This window comes from Enhydra lutris, unplaced genomic scaffold (genome assembly GCF_002288905.1).
Source record: "Enhydra lutris kenyoni isolate GAN:26980312 unplaced genomic scaffold, ASM228890v2 scaffoldscaffold12, whole genome shotgun sequence".
Taxonomy (NCBI): domain Eukaryota; kingdom Metazoa; phylum Chordata; class Mammalia; order Carnivora; family Mustelidae; genus Enhydra; species Enhydra lutris.
In genome coordinates, this window is record NW_019154096.1 from 9628135 (window position 1) to 9648170 (window position 20036).

Below are 20036 nucleotides of genomic sequence, written 5' to 3' on the forward strand. Positions count from 1 at the left end.
TGATGGCGGCAAACCGATGTATAAAATGCATGGCCTTCTAGAAGTGAAAAATTGTATTTAGCACTCACACTTCGAGGTCTGGAATACAGCAGAATCTCTGTTTATTTTGGATGACTGCCCCTGAATCAATGAAGTATCTTCACTACCTGTTATTGAAAATTATTTCTGTGACAGAATAAATTAATGTTGCTTTGGGTGTCTTCTCTTCCACTGTCCTTTAATTATAGGAATCTCACCTGACCTAAACCCCATGTCTGCTTACTCTTTTACCTTCTGAGACAATTAAAAATGGTGTTCTTTTATCGTGCTTATTTGAACTCTGACACTAAGAGAATGATGGAGCATGGAGGTCTGTTGTAAAGTGGAGGGATGGGTATGGAAGTGGAGGAGACAAAACCATTTACCAGCTGCTCTGTGCTGTTAAACATGCTAGTTTTGTGGGTTTTTTTCATAAATAAATTAGTCCTCACAACAATCCTTTAGGAAAACATTACTAATGATGATGATGATAGTAATAATAGTAAAATAATGATAGCTAACATTTGTTGAATGCTTATTATGTCCAAGAACTATACTAAAGATGATACATGTAGATTCAACCGTCCATTTTTTATTTTTAGTTAATGAACTTGAGGCTTATAGGGAGTTAAAGGATGTGGAATTGTCCCAGATATAGAACAAGATAAATTGGGATATTAAATCTCTTGGAACACTGAAAAAATAAAGTTAAATTTAAAAAAAATCATTTAAAAAAAGAAATTAATATTTGATACATTTTTAAAGACTACAAAAAATAGTCAAAACTGACTTACTTACATTAGGGTTTACTTTGGTCTTATTTTGAATTACATAAAGTGACACTGGAATTACATAATCTTCTCTGTGCATAAGTCACCCCTCAGGTCAAGTAAAGAGTTTGGGCACAGAGCTGGTATGTGGTAGATTTGATCACAAACCTGAACCGACACCATGGAGGAAAGCACTCCCAAGACTCAGTCACAGGAATATCTACCTTCTCTACCTCTATTTTCAGCTTCTGCAATTTCTTCCAGTCTTGTGCCTCTAAACAACTTCTATGTGTTTATAATTCCCATTTACATTCCAGCTACACTCCTCCTTTAAACTCCAAAGTAATATATGTATATAATGGTCAGCTTAGATGTTCTGTTTTTAACTCAGCATATCCCAAACCAGCATCCTGATTTCCTCTCCCAAAAGTGCACCTTTTCCACACTAGATCAATGGCCCTACCTTTTACCAAGTTGGTCCATCTGAAAGCCTAGAGGTGGCCATTGACCCTTCTCTTTCTCTTGGACTCTACAACCAAACCATCCTGAAGTCCTGCTAATAGCTCAATGAATGCATGCCTGATGTAGATTATTCTCATCTCTATGCACTTGTTTCCTGCAGTGGACTCTTAATTGACTTTCTGCTTCTATTGAAGTTATCTTTAAAAATATAAACCATCCCTGAGATATAAAAATATAAACCACAAACTGAGAGCTTTCCCCCTAAAATCAGGAATAAGAACAAGAATGTCCACTCTCACCACTTCTATTCAACATGGAACTAGAAGTCCCAACCACAGCAAGTAGACAAGAAAAAATAAATAAAAGTAACCAAATTGGTAAGGAACAAGTAAAACTTCCACTATTTTCAAATGACTTGATATTATATATAGAACCCTAAAAACTGCAGCAAAATACTACTAGAACTGATAAATGAATTCAATAAGGTCTCAGAATACAAAATTAATATACAGAAATCCTTTGTATTTCTATATATTAATAATGAAATAGCAGAAAGAGAAACAAAGAGAACAGTCCCATTCTCAACTGCACCAAAAACAATAAAATACCTAGGAATACTCTGGAAACTATAACACTGATGAAAGCAACTGAAGGTGACACAAATGGAAAGGTATTCTATGCTCATGGATTGGGAGAATAAATATTATTAAAATTTCCATACTACCAACAAACTACAAATTTCATACACTCTCTCTCAAAACACCAAAAATATTTTTCACCAAACGAGAACAAACAATCACAAAATGAGTAAGGAAGCAGAAAAGACCTCAAATAGCTAAAGCACTCTTAAAAAAGAAGAACAAAACTGGAGGCATTCCAATCCCAGATTTCAAAATATACCATACAAAGCTATCAAAATCAAAACAGTATAGTACTGTCACAAAAACATAGATCAATGGAACAGAATAAAGAGCCCAGAAATAAACCATTGTTATATGGTCAATTAATTTTTGACCAAGGAGGCAAGAATATGCAATGGGTGGGGAACATGGCTGGCTCAGTTGGTTAAGCATCTGACTCTTGGTTTTGGCTCAGATCATGATCTCAGGGTCCTGGGACTGAGCCCTGATTTGGGCTCTGTGCTCAGAGGGGAATCAGCTTGATGATTTCTGTCCCTCTCTCTGCTTGTGTGCTCTCTCTCTTTCTCTAAAGTAAATAAATCTTTAAGAAAAAGAATATTCAATGGAAAAAAGTCTATTCAACAAATGGTATTGGGAAAACTGGACTACATTCTTATACCATATATGAAAATAAAATAAAAATCGATTAAAGATTTAAATGTGAGACCTGAAATCATAAAAATCCTAGAAAAGAGCACAGACAATAATTTCTCTGACATTGACTGTAGCAACATTTTTTTCTGGATATGTCTCCTGAGGCAAGTTAAACAAAAGCAAAAATAAACTATCAGGACTACATCAAAACAAAACCTTCTGCAAAAACAAAGGAAAGGATAAACAAAACTAAAAGACAACCTACTGAATGGAAGAAGATGTTTGCAGAAGACATAATCAATTAAGGGTTAGACAGTATCCAAAATATATCAAGAACTTAAGCAACTTAACACCAAAAAACCCCCCAAACAACTTAATTAAAAATGTGCAGGAGACATGAACAGTCACTTGCCAAAGAGACACAGATGGCCAGATACACACGAAAAGATGTTCTAAATCATTCATCAGCACAGAAATGCAAATCAAAATTACAATGAGATCTAACCTCTCACCTGTCAGAATGGCTTAAATAAAAAAAAAAAAAATAGCAAGTGCTGGTGAAGATGTGGAGAAAAAGGAACCCTCATGATCTGTTGGTGGGAATCCAAACTGGTGCAGCCACTGTGGAAAACAATATGGAGGTTCTTCAAAAAAATTAAAAACAGGGCTTCCTGACGATTCCACTATTAAATTCCACTATTCCACTATTTGGGGCGCCTGGGTGGCTCAGTGGGTTAAAGCCTCTGCCTTCGGCTCAGGTCATGGTCCCAGTGTCCTGGGATCGAGCCCCACATCGGGCTCTCTGCTCAGCAGGGAACCTGCCTCCTCCTCTCTCTCTCTGCCCGCCTCTCTGTCTACTTGTGATCTCTATCTGTCAAATAAATAAATAAAATCTTTAAAAAAAAAAAAAATTCCACTATTCCACTATTAAAATTACTGAAGAATACGAAAATACTAATTCAAAAAGCTATATGCACCCTTATGTTTTTAGCAGCATTATTTACAATACCCAAGATATGGAAGTAACTCAAATGCCCACTGATAGATGTAATTCTATATTATATACTGGAATATTATTCAACCACAAAAAAGGATGAGATCTTGCCATTCGTGACAATATGGATGAACCTCGAGGGTGCTATGCTAAGTGAAATAAGTAAGAATAAGAAATAACAAATAACCATATGATACACTGACATGTGGATCCTCAAAAACAAAACAAATGAATAAACAAATGAAAAGCAGAATCAGACCTATAAACACAGAGGACAAACAGATGGTTGCCAGAGGGAAGGATGTTGAGGAAGGGCAAAATGGGCAAAGGGGAGACACAGGCTTCCAATTGTGCGATGAGTAAATCATGGGGATGAAAGGCATGAGAGGAATAGAATCATTGTAATAGTGTTTATGGTGACAGATGGGAGCTACACTTGGGGTAAGCCCAACATAAGGTATAAAGTGAATCATTGTGCCATGAACCTGGACTTGTGTGACATTGTGTGTAAAACATACTCAAATCTAAAATTAAAAAAAAAATAATGATAATGGGGGCACCTGGGTGGCTCAGTGGGTAAAGCCTCTGCCTTCAGCTCAGGTCATGATCTCAGGGTCCTGGGATCGAGCCCCACATCTGGCTCCCTGCTCAGCAAGGAGCCTGCTTTCCCCCTCTCTCTGCCTGCCTCTCTGCTTACTTGTGATCCCTATCTCTGTCAAAAAATAAATACATTTAAAAAAATAATGATAATGGCAGGAGTTGTTAGTGCTCCATTTGTGTGCTTTACTACATTATCTAATAACGTGCATTTCATGTGTTCTCACGTGTATGCTTACAAGAAACCCAGGAGTTGGTATGACTAGTAACCATACCTTATGCAAAGACGATCAAGGCTCTTAAAGGCAGCACATTTCTGAATTTCCTCAGCTAGTACATGTCAGCATTATTACTCAAATGAAACACACTCATACTACAACACAGGTCCTTACACTTGAACCCAACATGACATTTATCTATGATATCCTACAGGCAACAGTCCTTCAACATGAGAATGAACAAAGTTACTTGGGATACATGCTCTCGTAAATCCTGCTTAGTTTGTGTACTGCCCAGAAAGTTCTGTAGCACAAGTCCCATGAAGAGGAGTGAAGGAAGAAAGAGCAACATCACAGCACAAATGGTTTCAAGACAAAATTTCAGAGTTTCTGTTCAATTCAGCACCCACTCCATCTGTAGTACAACTAAAATCCTTGCTCCAGTCGCAAAGTAGTTATCCAGAAACTTAAAGTGTCTTCATTAGACTTAGCATGCCCTCTTCACAAAGCCAACGTATTCATAGTATGTTTTGAATTACACCTTTAACTGATAAAAAGAGAACAAATTTCAGTATTCTGAAGTGTTACCTCCCACATGCCTAACATATTTTGCTTTCCAGAACATCCAGGCCCTTCCTAGAGGGTCATGACAGATAAGACTGCAGGTGTATGTCATGATTTTTTTTATTCTATGATTTGTTATTCCACAGATCTCTACCACATAAAGAAGATGCAGCCTCCTGTGGCATGGTTAGCCCTGAGCATTCTCATTGGTCCCCCATCGCCCTTACCATGAAGGCACTGCATTTTATTTGATATCACATGCAGCAATAACTAAATACCTAAAAGTATTTGGATTTTCCTTTGCCTGTTTTCAAAAGTGTTTTCTCTTTCTTTCCCTCTCTCCCTCTCTTCCCTCTATTTTTATCTTCCTTTTTCATCTTTCCTCCCTACCTCTCTTCCTCCTTTTTTCTTCCTTTCCAAAATCTTTTTACTTGAGCCTTGCTTTATACTTAAATAATTAAGCCATATGATAGGCAAAGTTAACTGGCTTTGGGGACCGCTTCAACTAACATGCCTAACATTGTCTGTAGGTCATTTATGGCATGAGTCAGGCAAGGTAAAATTACTATGATTAATCTGGAAAACAATGTAATTTAAAATTCAGAAATTCAACCATACTAAAAAAAAAGGAGCCATTATAAGCTTTATCACCTAATATTACTTAATATTATTTATTAAATATTGAACACTTGATTCCACTAAAAATGTAATAGGTATGATCAAAGTATTCTAATGAACAAAATTTACTCAATTACATTTTAAAAATAAAATAAAATAGTTCACTGAGTTGATGAATTACGTATTCTATTAACTATAATACAACATGGCATGTAAATATTCAAGTTATCATTTAGTAAATATCAATTTAAATATTTATATTAATTTTTAAAACCCAAATAATTTGTAATTTTGACAAATATTAACTTACCAAATATTTTGGTTTTTCTTTACTTTAAATTGTGCTAGAAATATAAGGATCTCTGTTTACTCTTCCATATTCCCAGTAAGTTGATATTTTTCCCAGTTGAATACATTGATCATATGTATTTTTTAAAGTAAACCAAGCTACAAAAACATACTTAAAATTGAGATGAAAATATTTATTACTTCATACTCTAATTTGGGATAAGATAGCATATATATTGTACTGTGTATGTCTGTATATGCATTTATATGTTTATTAAGAGAGCTTTTTTGGACCATCAGTACTGAACGAAGAGCTGTCTTTTCAAAAAAGCCAATCTTTAGGGGCACCTGGGTGGCTCTGTGGGTTAAGCCTCTGCCTTTGGCTCAGATCATGGTCTCAGAGTCCTAGGATCGAGCCATGCATCAGACTCTCTGCTCAGCAGGGAGCCTGCTTCCCCCCTCTCCCTCTCTTTCTCTCTGTCAAATAAATATATTAAAAAATCTTTTTAAAAAAGCCAATCTTTAAAATTTTATTACTATGGCAATAAATGCCTTATCTATAGCATTTCCAAAGTATAATGAAGTCACTAACACCACAAGCAGTTTATGAAAATTATTTTCTTCAAGTTTATACTAAATTAAAACTAGGCTATAGTTTAATTTATAAATGATAAGCAAATGGCTTCTTGCTCTTGCACGCTGATCAAAAAATTCATCTTTATTTAGGACAGAAGAAACCTCGTGAGGTTATCAGTTAGCTCTCTGTTCTTAGACAACAGCACCACTAAACCATTTCATTCACATAAAATTTTGGCAAAAGGAAGTTCATCAGTGTTGTTTAGACCCAGAGTGGCATTTCAGCACTTAGACAATCAGAAAGGCTCTTTCCTCAGGGAAGCACTCCCTGAAAGCCAAGCTCTTTGTCCCCCAAAGTGAGGGGGCATAGTCCTCTTTCTCCTCAAGGGAACAGAAGCCTTCCTAACTGTGAAGACCGAGGTTTTACCCTGAGTCTCGTTTTTGTCAGCACAGACAGTTCTAATTCTTTTCATAGCAACTGAGGGATTCTCTTCTTGCTTTTCTATCTGTCTCCATGCCCATACTTCCCATAGTTGTCTAGAAATGTTTCCAATTGTGGGCTCAAAAGAATAAAACAAATTGTCTATGGTTTTAGGGCACCATCAAGGAAGACAAATTAGACAGCTGCATAGTGGAATCCACTAACTAAACTACCATGTCTCTTCCTTAGTACAGGTGTCTTAATATGATGAGGTAAAATGTATTTTGACTTTGCAGTCAAGGTAAAATTTCAAAAAAGGGACTATGAGATAGATTGTGGTCCAACGTGGTTTTTGAAAGTTAGTGGGTGATCTCATAATAGGTATGTAATCTCACATAAAAAAAGAAGACTAAACAATTTTGGAATTTTGCTCTATTTACCTGGCCACCATGAACAGACATTATCAAAAGAAAAAAAAATTGCAAGAAAACAAAACAAGACATAAACATGAATTCAAGAAGATAGTGGTAAAATTCTCTGCAAAGATTCTCTTCTCAGCAGGGTTGGCAAAAATAGAGAATCCTATCATTATGCCTCTTGGAGTCTTTTGAAGGGTAAAAAAAGTGGGTTCCTTCTTAAAATTTTATGGAAAGTGAGGACATGTGAGAAGCAGAGCAGGACAGTTTTCTGACGTCTCCTCACTTACTGTGACAGTGCTTTCTATAAATCCCACTGACCTTATCTATCCACTGGAGCAAGCATGACTTCATATAACCATGCTTTGGGAAGACTAATTAGGAGCCAGTAGAGCAATCCTTCTTCATGTGACTTCCATTCACAACAAGAGTCTGAGATATTTTTTTCTTAAATTTTCAAATATGTGACACATTCTCCTTTAGAAGGATATCTTTCCCTAAACAAATTTTCAGGAAAGAACCATGGATTAATGGAAGCTTAACCACTCGAGGGGTGCAGGAAACGTTGACCTTGCCTCACGGAGACTATGGAAATTAAAAATTATATAAATCTAAATGTAAAAATTATATGCAATATCAGCAGTTGAAAATGTTATAAGTTATCTATTCCCTAATATTTATCATCTTGCTTGTATGTTTTATGGTGCAGGGATTAAGTCATTAGATGAGGGATTCCTTCATTCCTTCATTCATTCGACACATCTACCGACTAGACGCAGCTGAGTCCTGAGGGTACCAGAATGAAAACTGAATTGGGAAGATGGAGTTCATCTCATATCCCTACCTTCCTGATGATCATTTGAAGTAATTTGGCAAGAATGGCCCTCCTAGAACACCAACACTCATTTGTCTGTTGTTCATGCTTGGTCTCACTCCTGTGTGGCTAGTTCCTTCCGACACCCAGTTCTCAGATGACCCCTCCTCTACCTCTACCCATTCAGAAACCACTTGAGTTAATCCTATTGTATTTTCTTTTAGACTATGTATCCCTATCTGAATTTATATTTCATATTTACTTGTTCATGGGTTTGCAGCATATCTCTGACCCTTGACTGTGAGCTCCATGAGAGCAGATGACTCCAGGGATGTCACTTCCATGGGGATGTGGCTGTATATGGAACCCCTACTGTGGTTGAAAATATGTGTCATCTGAGTCCCTGCTTGCTGTGGTCATGTGCACGTTTTTTGAGAGCAAAAAGGAAGTGGAGATTATATCAGTGATTTTTGTTTGGGGAAAATGCATCAGAAAAGAGATGATAATGGAACCTATGGAAAGAAAGTTCCCAAAAGTAGAAGATAGGAGGAGAATAAACATTCATTCCAGAAAGATCCCTCAGTCTAGTACTTCAGAAGTGAAACTATCTTCATGAAAATTCTTTTTTTTTTTTTCCTGGACTGGTTGAATATAAAACATTATCTCTTCCCTACTTCTCAGCTTTCTTTAATTATATTTAATACCTTCTGTTGTTAAGCCCATCCTTTAATAGAATGACATAATCCTCTGGATTTTTCCTACAAAGGAATCCTCATATGACTTACATTATTAAGATATGGATGATGTTTTCTTATACTCACTGCATCACACAATGTGTCTAATCCAAGTTACACTGTGGGTTAACCTATTGTTGAACAGGATTGAGATTCCTGAGTAATTTGTTGGTAACTGTGAGAATCATCATTACACAGGTAATTTTGTATATGGTTTGGAGGATCACTAAGAATTTTTACTAACCTTAGAAAGTGGCTAAATTGTTGGCACGTTTTCCATTTAAAGCCCACTAATATCTGTTCATAGATTCTCATCTATGGCTACTATTTATCTCTCAGAATGATAGACAATGAGGAGAAAGAGAGATGTGCTTCTCTACTTATGAGCCTCATAACGGTGTGGGGCAGGGAGAAAGAAGGGGCACAGATAAACACTAACACTTCTGATAAAAGCTGTAAAGGAAAAGTATGGGTGCTACTAACTGAAGGTGCTAGAATTAGATCACAGGTCTTAATGTTTATAATCAAGTAGACTTTCTACTCACTGCAAGCACATACCTATGAACATGAGATGAGCCTTCTACATGCAGTCTTTTTTATAGGGATCATCATGACTGTGTCACATGTGGAGTCCAATCTGGTATATCATTTGAGTATTAGAACGACAAGCTAAAATTTAATTTATGTGTCAAGATTTTGAATATTTTATCTTCCACTCAAGGGAAGAAAAGTAGAGATGCATCATTATGAAGTGACAAAAATTGAAGATGTCTATTTAAATGAAATACCTTGCTAATCATTGGTTTAAAAAAAACTTTATTAAAATATGTGCATATTTGAGGCACCTGGGTAGCTCAGTCATTAAGCATCTGCCTTTGGCTCAGGTCATGATCTCAGGGTCCTGGGACTGAGCCCCACATTGGGTTCCCTGCTCAGCAGGGGGTCTGCTTCTCTCTTGTTCATCACCCCCCACCTTGACTCACGCTTATGCTCACTCTTGCTCTCTCTCTCTGAAATAAATAAATAAAATCTAAAAAATGCATACATATGTATATATTTGGGGGGCATTGTAGAGACCCAATTAGCATGGTGTTTTCATGAAAACTTTATTCTCAAATTATACACTGCCATAGATGACACTAGAAATACTTGATGAGTCCAGGCATTGATATCCTAAAGTTAATAAATGCTGAGTAGATAAGGACTGTACCAAACCAGAGGCAAAGTCTGGGAAGTTTGCCATCTCCCTGAAAGCAAGGATGATGATGAGGAAATACCAACTACCATCTACGTGCCTGACATTGACTAAGTGCTTTCATTCTTCATCAAACCCAAGTACCAATCCAGTGCAATGTTCTTATTATTCTTACATGGAGATGAGGTTTCAAGAAGTAAAGTAACTGCAGTACAATATCATTTATCCTGGTTAAACACACATGCCAACCCTGCTGACATTAGTCAATGGCTTTCAAAGACTCGGGATGTTTGCCAACCCTAATTGCCTACAGGAAGGACATGATTTAATATCACCTATTAATAAATGAATTAATTGATTTGTTTGTTCATGTATTAGGCTTCTTTTCAAATATGATTTGAGGTAGTATGTGACTTATTTAAATAGAGTGTGGTTTCCAAAATGTGAAAGGTATTTCAACTTTGTGATGTCCTTTTCCCTACTAAATTTGACTGTGTAAGGCTCAATAAATATTAGTATGAGATAATACTACTGGAATGGTCATTTATTCAGCATATAGACAGCAAGGTGGTGATACAGTGACGTTCTGAACCAGACATTTTTTCTAGATGAGGGGAAAATGACAGACCAAAAAAAAAAAAAAAATCCCATCATCATAGTGCTGACATTCGATTTTTTACATCAAACAGTAACACATTTATATGCAACAATGGGGTGGGTATAATCAATGTGGCAGAATAAATGTAAATTTATATCAAGAAAACAGAACCTTAAGATTAGAATTATTTTCTTTTTTACTAAGTTCATTTTTACTTTGGGCTTCCATTTCTATAGTGAGCATTAAACACAATATGGTTTGACTTAATGATGGTGAGAATGTAATTAATTACTACAGAAGGTAATCGCAGGTCTGTATGAAAGATCTTCCAAACTTACAAACAGAGGGAATTTCAATGAGCCGATAATGGACCAAAATAATTAAGTTCTTAATATCAGGGGAATCTTGATTTAGTAATTTTTCTTATATACATAATTATCAAGAAATTACTTATTCAGACCCACATAATTTTCTTTGTAATAATGGCAATCACATTATATCAGGGAATACTAAACCTATTATTACCATTACACACAAACATTAAGTAATTTGTTTTCCAGTATACAAAGATTGTTCTCCCTGATGTGGTTTCCAAAATTCTTTTTCCCAATGTCCTCGAAAGCAACTAATCTGATTTACTTTGTAACCCTGTAATTCACCAAACCTCCCAAGTATGATTTAGCATTAGGGATTACTGAAAAGTGGTTTATATTGCTTTTTGTAATCATAATAGCTTTTTTAGTGGATCTGACCAAATGCTAAGGAAAGTCAAACTCTCCATGTGACCACTGAGAAGAAACGTGTTTTTCTTTCTTCCTCTCTCCTCCCCACTGTCTGATATCCACAGTAACTGCCAGGTGTGGACAACACAGTGAGTCAACATCTCAGGGACAAGTGCCTTGTGCTGATGTCACTGACCTAATATAACATAGACTGTGCAAACAGTTGAGTTTCTACCAATGTGGTATCAACATAACTATCCAAGATCCCAAGAAGTATTTGCGTCAGGGTAATTTAACTCTAAATCTTTGGGCAAATACTTTTTCAAAGGTAAACATAACTCAATCCCCTCAAGACATCAAATAACAAATAATGCATTCCTTGTAAAATTTCTTCATTGAGATACATTGTAGAAATTTCTAAAAATAACAGTGGGCACACATTCAACTTGCCTCACATAAATGAACTCATAAACCCAAAGAACTTAAAAATAGGAATGAAACCACAGAAAAGCTAGTGATTAGTGATCCTGTCCCTTCTGCCTTAAAACCCTCCCATTTTTTCTTAGGAAAGGAAATTTTGTCACTCTCTTCAAGCCTATCAGACTCCATAGATTCTGACTCAGATTTTCCTTTCCAGACTCCTGGCAAAGTTACCACCTTTTGGTTTTTGAAAATTATTTTTCTTTCTCTGACTTTAGGGTCTAATTCTGCCATGTCTCCTTGCATTGGAAATACCTCTTTTTATTTCAGACCTCAGCTTTCTGTCACTTTTTCCAGAACCTTCCTTGACTTCTCAGACAAATCAGTCTCCCTTTTGTCTAAGTTCAGAGCACCCTAAAGATTCACTTCTTAGAGCTTTTTACGGTCTGTCATTTCACTTGATTTCCAACTCTACAAGTTTGAAATTCTCAGTCTAGGAAACATGACAATGTTAGTTCTTAATATTCCATGCAGTGCCCTTAATTAATACCAGACACACAAACATTCAATAAATATTGGCAGATTTTTATTTTGTTTCAAACACAAAGATAGAGATTTAAGTTAAATATAACCCACAGTTTATGAAACATTGCCATAGGTGGATCAAGACACACTTGTTTCTCTTTTACATCCTTTTATCCTCACAACTCACTCTTACCTCTTTTTCTAAGGCAACTATTTTAATGAATTTAAGAAATATCTTTTAACTAGATTGTTGTGGTACCTTGCACAATTGTTCAGTAAATGATCACTCCTTCTTCCTCCACTTCTGGCCTCACTGATTCTGGGCTTGTCTATGGGACTTGTTTTGGTCAGTGGATTGTGAAACCTGGGACACATGGCTGGACATGCGACCATGTGTTTAGGCAAGTTCTCTCACGGTCCTGTCCTTCCCTGTGCACAGAGCAGGCTAGTTTAAGCATGGATCCCTGAAGGAAGAGGTATGTAAACCAGACTTGAGGACAACCTTCAGCCTGAAAACAAGGTCAGCCAACCCCTAGCTGCCTCAAATATCTACACGTGGGAATATCTGTCTTTGTTATCATGAACTAGTGGTATTCTGGTATTGTTCAGTGTGCAGCATTTTGGGAGGAAAACATAACTTGCATATTACACGCCTTTTTGCTTTTTAAAAGAATTTTATATAATAGTGCTATTTTCTCTTTCTTACTATGTTCACTGAGCATTAGGTCATTGCATTTCATTCTTGTTGCTCTATGCTCATAAAATCCTGCTGTGCTAGAATTTCTCAAGATATTTCAGTCTTAATAATGATCATGGCTGTGTGGGAATTTTTCTGATGTGTTAGTCCTCACTATGGCTGATAATATTCCTGGCACAGAGATTTCCCTGAATGCTTTGGTATTCTTTGACTCTGCAGTAAGGACAGCTTGGGGCTGGGGAGAGAAGGTGGTGGAGGGTCCTACATTATCATGCTGGGTAGAAGGGCCAAGGTGAAGCACATGAGCTATCTCATGCAGCTGTAGTGTTGGTCTGGTCAACCAGAAACCCACGTACAGAACACTCAGCTCTGGTTCTTCCATTGCAAACACACCGTGAGAAGACATCAAGCTTGGAAAAAGGGGTCACAGTGACAGGTCAGAGGCTCAGCTCCTCCACTGACCCACATCTCACTCATCCCCCAACTCATGCTCAATAGACTGGACCTTCACAGGCTCTCACAGAATTCAGATGAAAAGAAAAGCGAGAAGGTGACAGAGTACAAACAATAAGTATAGAAGACAAATATCAAAGATTCAAAGCCTGAAAAAGACCAGCATAAATATAAAAACAATGACAGAGAATGCTTACTGAATATTTACTATATCGCAGACACTACTTGCTCTGCACAAATGCTATCATATAATCTTCATACTGGTCTGACAAAGTAAGTATGGTTTTTCTTTTTTTATTGCAGTAAGAACATTTAATATGAGATCTACTTTTAAAACATATTTTTAAGTGTACAATGCAGTGTTGTTAACTATAGGTTCAATGTTGTATGGCAGATCTCTAGGACAACAACAACAAAAACAAACCAGATAACCTGGTTAAAAAATGGGCAAAGAACTTGAATAAAGATTTCTCCAAAGAAGACATCCAGTCGGCTAACAGACACTTGAAAAGATGCTCAACATCACCGATCACCAGGGAGATGCAAATAAAAACCATAGTGAGATATCATCTCATACCAGTCAGATTGGCTATTATCAAGAAAATCCAGAAGGTAACAAATGTTAGCCTTACACCAGTTAAAATGGCAAAAAGTGACAAGGCAAGAAACAATGAATGTTGTAGAGGTTGTGGAGAAAGGGGAACCCTCTTACACTTCTGCTGGAAATGCAAGCTGGTATAGCCACTTTGGAAAACAGTGTGGAATTCCTCAAAAAATTAAAAATAGAACTACCCTATGACTCAGCAATTGCACTATCGGGTATTTACCCCACAGATATAGATGTAGTGAAAAGAAGGGGCACATGCACCCCAATGTTCATAGCAGCAATGTCCACAATAGCTAACCTGTGGAAGGAGCTGAGATGCCCTTCAACAGATAAATGGATAAAGAAGATGTGGTCCATATATACAATGCAATATTACTCAGCCATCAGAAAGGATGAATATCCAACTTTTACATCAACATGGATGGGACTGGAGGAGATCATGCTGAGTGAAATGACTCAAGCAGAGGACGTCAATTATTATATGGTTTCACTTACTTGTGGAATATAAGGAATAGCATGGAGGACATTAGGAGAAGGAATGGAAAAATGAAGAGGGGGAATCAGAGGCGGAGATGAACCATGAAAGACCACGGACTCCAGGAAACAAACTGAGGGTTTTAGAAGGGAGGAAGGTGGGCGGATGGGTTAGCCTAGTGGTGGGTATTAAGGAGGGCATAGATTAAGTGGAGCACTCAATGTTCTACACAAGCAGTGAATCATGGAACACAACATCAGAAACTAATGATATACCATATATGGTGATGAACATAACATAATTTAAAAAAATGATATCAGGGATGTGGAAAAATTGAAATGGTAGGAATTCCTATTGGTAGGAATGCAAATTGGTGTGACCAGTCTAGAAAACAATATGGAGGTCTGGCCGTCAAAAAATTAAAAATAGAGCTAACCTATAGCCCAGCAATCCTACTTCTAGGTATACAGCCAGGATTATTTTTTTAATGGAAATCAGGATCTGAAAGTGACACGTGTTGTGTACTCCCATCATTCACAATGGCTAAGATGAGGAAAGACCCTAAAGATCCGTCAGTGAATTAAAAAAAAATGTGATATCTATATACAATGGGATATTATCCAGTCTTAAACAATCATAAAATCCTTCCATTTGTGACAACATGGATGAACCTTGAGGATATTATGCTATGTGACCTAAACTAATCACAGAAGCACAGATACTGCATGATTCTACTTGTATGAGGTATCTAAAGTAGTCAACCTCATAGAAGATAATGATAATGTTGTGGTTGCTCAGGGACGATGGACAGCTGCTGTTCATGGCATATAATGTTCAATTATGTTGGGGGAGGAGTCAAGATGGCAGAGGAGTAGCAGGCTGTAGTACCTGCTATAACAGGTAGCAGGAGTTCATCTAGATAGTTATCAAACCATTCCAAACACCTACAAATCCAACAGGAGATTGAAGAGAAGAAGAGCAGCAATTCTAGAAACAGAATATCAACCACTTTCTGAAAGGTAGGATGTATGGAGAAGTGAATCCAAAGCCAAGGGAAGATAGACCATGGGAGGAGGGGCCAGCTCTCAGCAAGCAGTGGAGCAACAGAGCACAAAATCAGAACTTTCAGAACCTGCCCCACTGAGGGACATCACCCCAGAGCCTAAGCGGGTGGAGCTCTCACAGGGACAGCATGGTATCAGGTCTCCCAGGGTCACAGAAGAATTGGGGGTGTCTGAGTGTAGCAGAGCTTACAGGTTTTAGAGCAGGGAAGCTGGCTACAGAGACAGAGCAGAAGAGTGAGCTCTCAACTTGGGGTTATCTTAAACTGTGATCCATGGCACAGTCAGACCACTGAACTTTGAGCAGGGACCCCACAAGTGGCAAATCCAGGGAGACCCCCCTGGAAGAGCAGCAGGGATTGGCTGGGTTTGGAGACTCCAAATGGGGCTATGTGCCAGAGACAGAGACGCTCAGTCACAGGCCAGGTGAGCTCAGAGTGCGGCCGGATACCAGGAAGATGGGAGTGATTGAGCGCTTGTCTCTGAGGGCGCATTGAGGAGTGGGACCCCAAGCTCTCGGCTCTTCCGGGCCGGAGACTGGAGGCTGCCATTTTCATTCTGGTTCTCCAGAGCTCTATGGAAAGCGTTCAGGGAACAAATGCTCTGGAGAGAGAACCCGAGCAGATTACTTGGCCTGGCCCTTGGCAGAGGCAGTGCAATTTCCGCCTCAGGCAAAGACACTTAAGAATCTCTACAACAGGCCCCTCCCCCAGAAGATCAGCAAGAAATCCAGCCAAGACCAAGCTCACTGACCAAGGAGAAGAGCGGAATTCCAGAGGAGGGGAAAGCAAAGCACAGAATTCATGGATTTCTCCCCATGATTCTTTAGTCTTTCAAAGTTAAATTTTTTTGATTTTTTTTTCTTGTTCTAATTTTTTTTTCTTGTTCTAATTTTTTTAACTTTTACTCTTTCCTCTTTTAATGTTTTTTTTTAACTACTTTATCTTAACAATATCTTTCTTTAAAAAATCTTTTTGAACATTTATTATTAGAGTCACATTTTATCTTTCATTGTATCTAACTTTATCTTTTGTATACACATAGGGTTTTTTCTTCTAAAAAAATATGGGAGACAATTTCTTCTCATAGATCAAAATATACCCTAAATATAGCACAGGGTTTGTTCTAGTCTCCAGTCTGAGCAAATTCTCTCCACTTTCGTTTTCTTTCTTTTCCCAACCAACTTATCTCATCAACTCCTTTTTTAGAAATTTTTCTAAGTTTTCATCTTTACAGTCATATTTCATCCCTTCATCATGTTTACCCTTATTTGTGTGTGTGTGTGTGTCTGTATGTGTGTGTGTGTGTTTCTTTCTTTCTTTGAGTGTGTGTGTGTGTATGTGTATATGTTTTTCTTTCTTTCTTTCTTTCTTTCTTTCTTTCTGTGTGTGTGTGTGTATGTGTATTTTTTTTTCTTTCTTTAAAATTTTGGAAGGTAGCTTCTTCTAAGAGACCAAAATACTCCCAAAGTCAAGTGGGTAACTCTGCTATTCACCAGGAAATTAAAGAAGAATTGAAAAAAATTCATGGAAACAAATGATAAAGAAAACACAATAGTTCAAAATCTGTGGGACACAGCAAAGGCAGTCCTGAGAGAAAAATATATAGGGATACAAGTCTTTCTCAAGAAACAAGAAAGATCTCAAATACACAACCTAACCCTACACCTAAAGGAGCTGGAGAAAAAACAATAAAGAAAGCCTAAACCTAGGAGAAGAAGAGAAATAATAAAGATCAGAGCAGAAATCAATGAAATAGAAACCAAAAAAACAATAGAACAAATCAACGAAACTAGGAGCTGGTTCTTTGAAAGAATTAGTAAGATTGATAAACCCCTAGCCAGACTGATCAAAAAGAAAAGAGAAAGGACCCAAATAAATAAAATCATGAATGAAAGAAGAGAGATCACAACCAACACCAAAGAAATACAAACAATTATAAGAACATATTATGAGTAAATATATGCCAGCAAATTTGACAATTTGGAAGAAATGGATGCATTCCTAGAGACATATAAACTACCACAAGTGAACCAGGATGAAATAGAAAACCTGAACAGAACCATAAGCAGTAAGGAGATTCAAGCAGTCATCAAAAACATCCCAACAAACAAGAGCACAGGGCCAGACAGCTTCCCAGGGGAATTCTACCAAGCATTTAAAGAAGAATTAATTCGTATTCTCCTGAAACTGTTCCAAAAAATAGAAATGAAAAGAAAACTTCCAAACTCATTTTCTGAGGCCAGCATTACCTTGATCCCAAAACCAGACAAAGAGCCCATCAAAAAAGAGAATTACAGAACAATATCATTGATGAACACAGATGTGAAAATTCCCACCAAATTACTAGTCAATAGGATCCAACAGTACATTAAAAGGATTATTCACCACGACCAAGTGGGATTTATTCCAGGGCTGCAAGTTTGGTTCAACATCCGCAAATCAATCAATGTGATACAACACATTAATAAAAGAAAGAACAAGAACCATATGATACTCTCAATAGATGCGGAAAAAGCATTTGACAAAGTATAACATCCTTTCTCAATCAAAAATCTTCAAAGTGTAGGGATAGAGGGTACATCCTCAATATCACCAAAGGCTTCTATGAAGAACCCACCACAAATAACATTCTCAATGGAGAAAAACTGAGAGCTTTTCCACTAAGATCAGGAACATGGCAGGGATGTCCACTATCACCACTGCTATTTAACATAGTACTAGAAGTTCTAGCTTCAGCAATCAGACAACAAAAAGAAATTAAAGGCATCCAAATCGGCAAAGAAGAAGTCAAACTATCACTCTTTGCAGATGATATGATACTTTATGTGGAAAACCCCAAAGACTCCACTCCAAAACTAGAACTTGTACAGGAATTCAATAAAATGTCAGGATATAAAATCAATGCACAGAAATCAGTTGCATTTCTATACACCAACAACAAGACAGAAGAAGGGGGGGCTGCCTGGGTGGCTCAGTGGGTTAGGCCTCTGCCTTCAGCTCAGGTCCTGATCTCAGGGTTCTGGGATCGAGTCCCGCATCGGGCTCTCTGCTAGGCAGGGAGCCTGCTTCCTCCTCTCTCTCTCTCTCTGCTTGTGATCTCTCTCTCTCTGTCAAATAAATAAAATCTTTAAAAAAAAAAAGACAGAAGAAGGGGAAATTAAGGAGTTGATCCCATTTACAATTGCACCTAAAACCATAAAATACCTAGGAATAAACCTAACCAACAAGGCAAAGAATCTGTACTCAGAAAACTATAAAGTACTCATGAAAGAAATTGAAGAAGACACAAATAAATGGAAAAATGTTCCATGCTCAGGGATTGGAAGAACAAATATTGTGAAAATGTCTTTGTTACCTAAACCAATCTATATGTTTAATGCAATCCCTATCAAAATGCCACCATTTTTTTTTTCAAAGAAATGGAACAAATAATCCTAAAATTTATATGGAACCAGAAAAGACCCAGAATATCCAGAGGAATGTTGAAAAAGAAAACCAAAGTTGGTGGCATCACAATTCCAGACTTCAAGCTCTATTACAAAGCTGTCATCATGAAGACAGTATGGTATTGACACAAAAAAAGACACATAGATCAATGGAACAGAATAGAAAGTGCAGAAGTAAACATATAATTATACAGTCAATTAATCTTCGACAAAGCAGGAAAGAATGTCCAATGGAAAAAAGACAGTCTCTTCAACAAATGGTGTTGGGAAAATTGGACAGCCACATGCAGAAAAATTAAACTGGACCATTTTCTTACACCACTCACACAAAAAAACTCAAAGTGGATGAAAGACCTCAATGTGAGAAAGGAATCCATCAAAATCCTTGAGGAGAACACAGGCAGCAACCTCTTAGACCTCAGCCGCAGGAACTTCTTCCCAGAAACATTGCTGAAGGCAAGAGAAACAAGGGCAAAAATGAACTATTGGGACTTCATCAAGATCAAGAGCTTTTGCACAGCAAAGGAAACAGTCAACAAACCAAAAGATAACCGACAGAATGGGAGAAGATATTTGCAAATGACATATCAGATAAAGAGTTAGTATCCAAAATCTATAAAGAACTTATCAAACTCAACACCCAAAGAAAAAAGAATCCAAAACAAAAAAAAAATAGAACAAAGAATCCATTCAAGAAATGGACAGAGAACACAAACAGACATTTCTGCAAAGAAGACATCCATATGGCCAACAGACACATGAAAAACTGCTCCACATCACTCGGCATCAGGGAAATACAAATCAAAACCACAATGAGATACCACCTCACCCAGTTGGAATGGCTAAAATCAACATGTCAGAAAATGACAGATGTTGGAGAGGATGCGGAGAAAGGGGAACCCTCCTACACAGTTGGTGGGAATTCAAGTTGGTACAGCCACTCTGGAAAATAGCATGGAGGTTCCTCAAAACGTTGCAAATAGAGCTAACCTATGACCTAGCAATCACACTACTGGGTATTTACCCTAAAGATACAAATGTAGTGATCCGAAGGGGCACATGCACCCGAAT

The 20036-nt window shown here is 37.4% G+C and overlaps 1 protein-coding gene across 4 annotated transcripts in view; it reads right to left on the bottom strand.

Annotated features, from left to right (window-relative positions):
* LOC111144760 (protocadherin related 15) overlaps positions 1-20036 on the bottom strand; it is an 817855-nt gene that overhangs the window by 192204 nt on the left and 605615 nt on the right. The window lies entirely within an intron of this gene.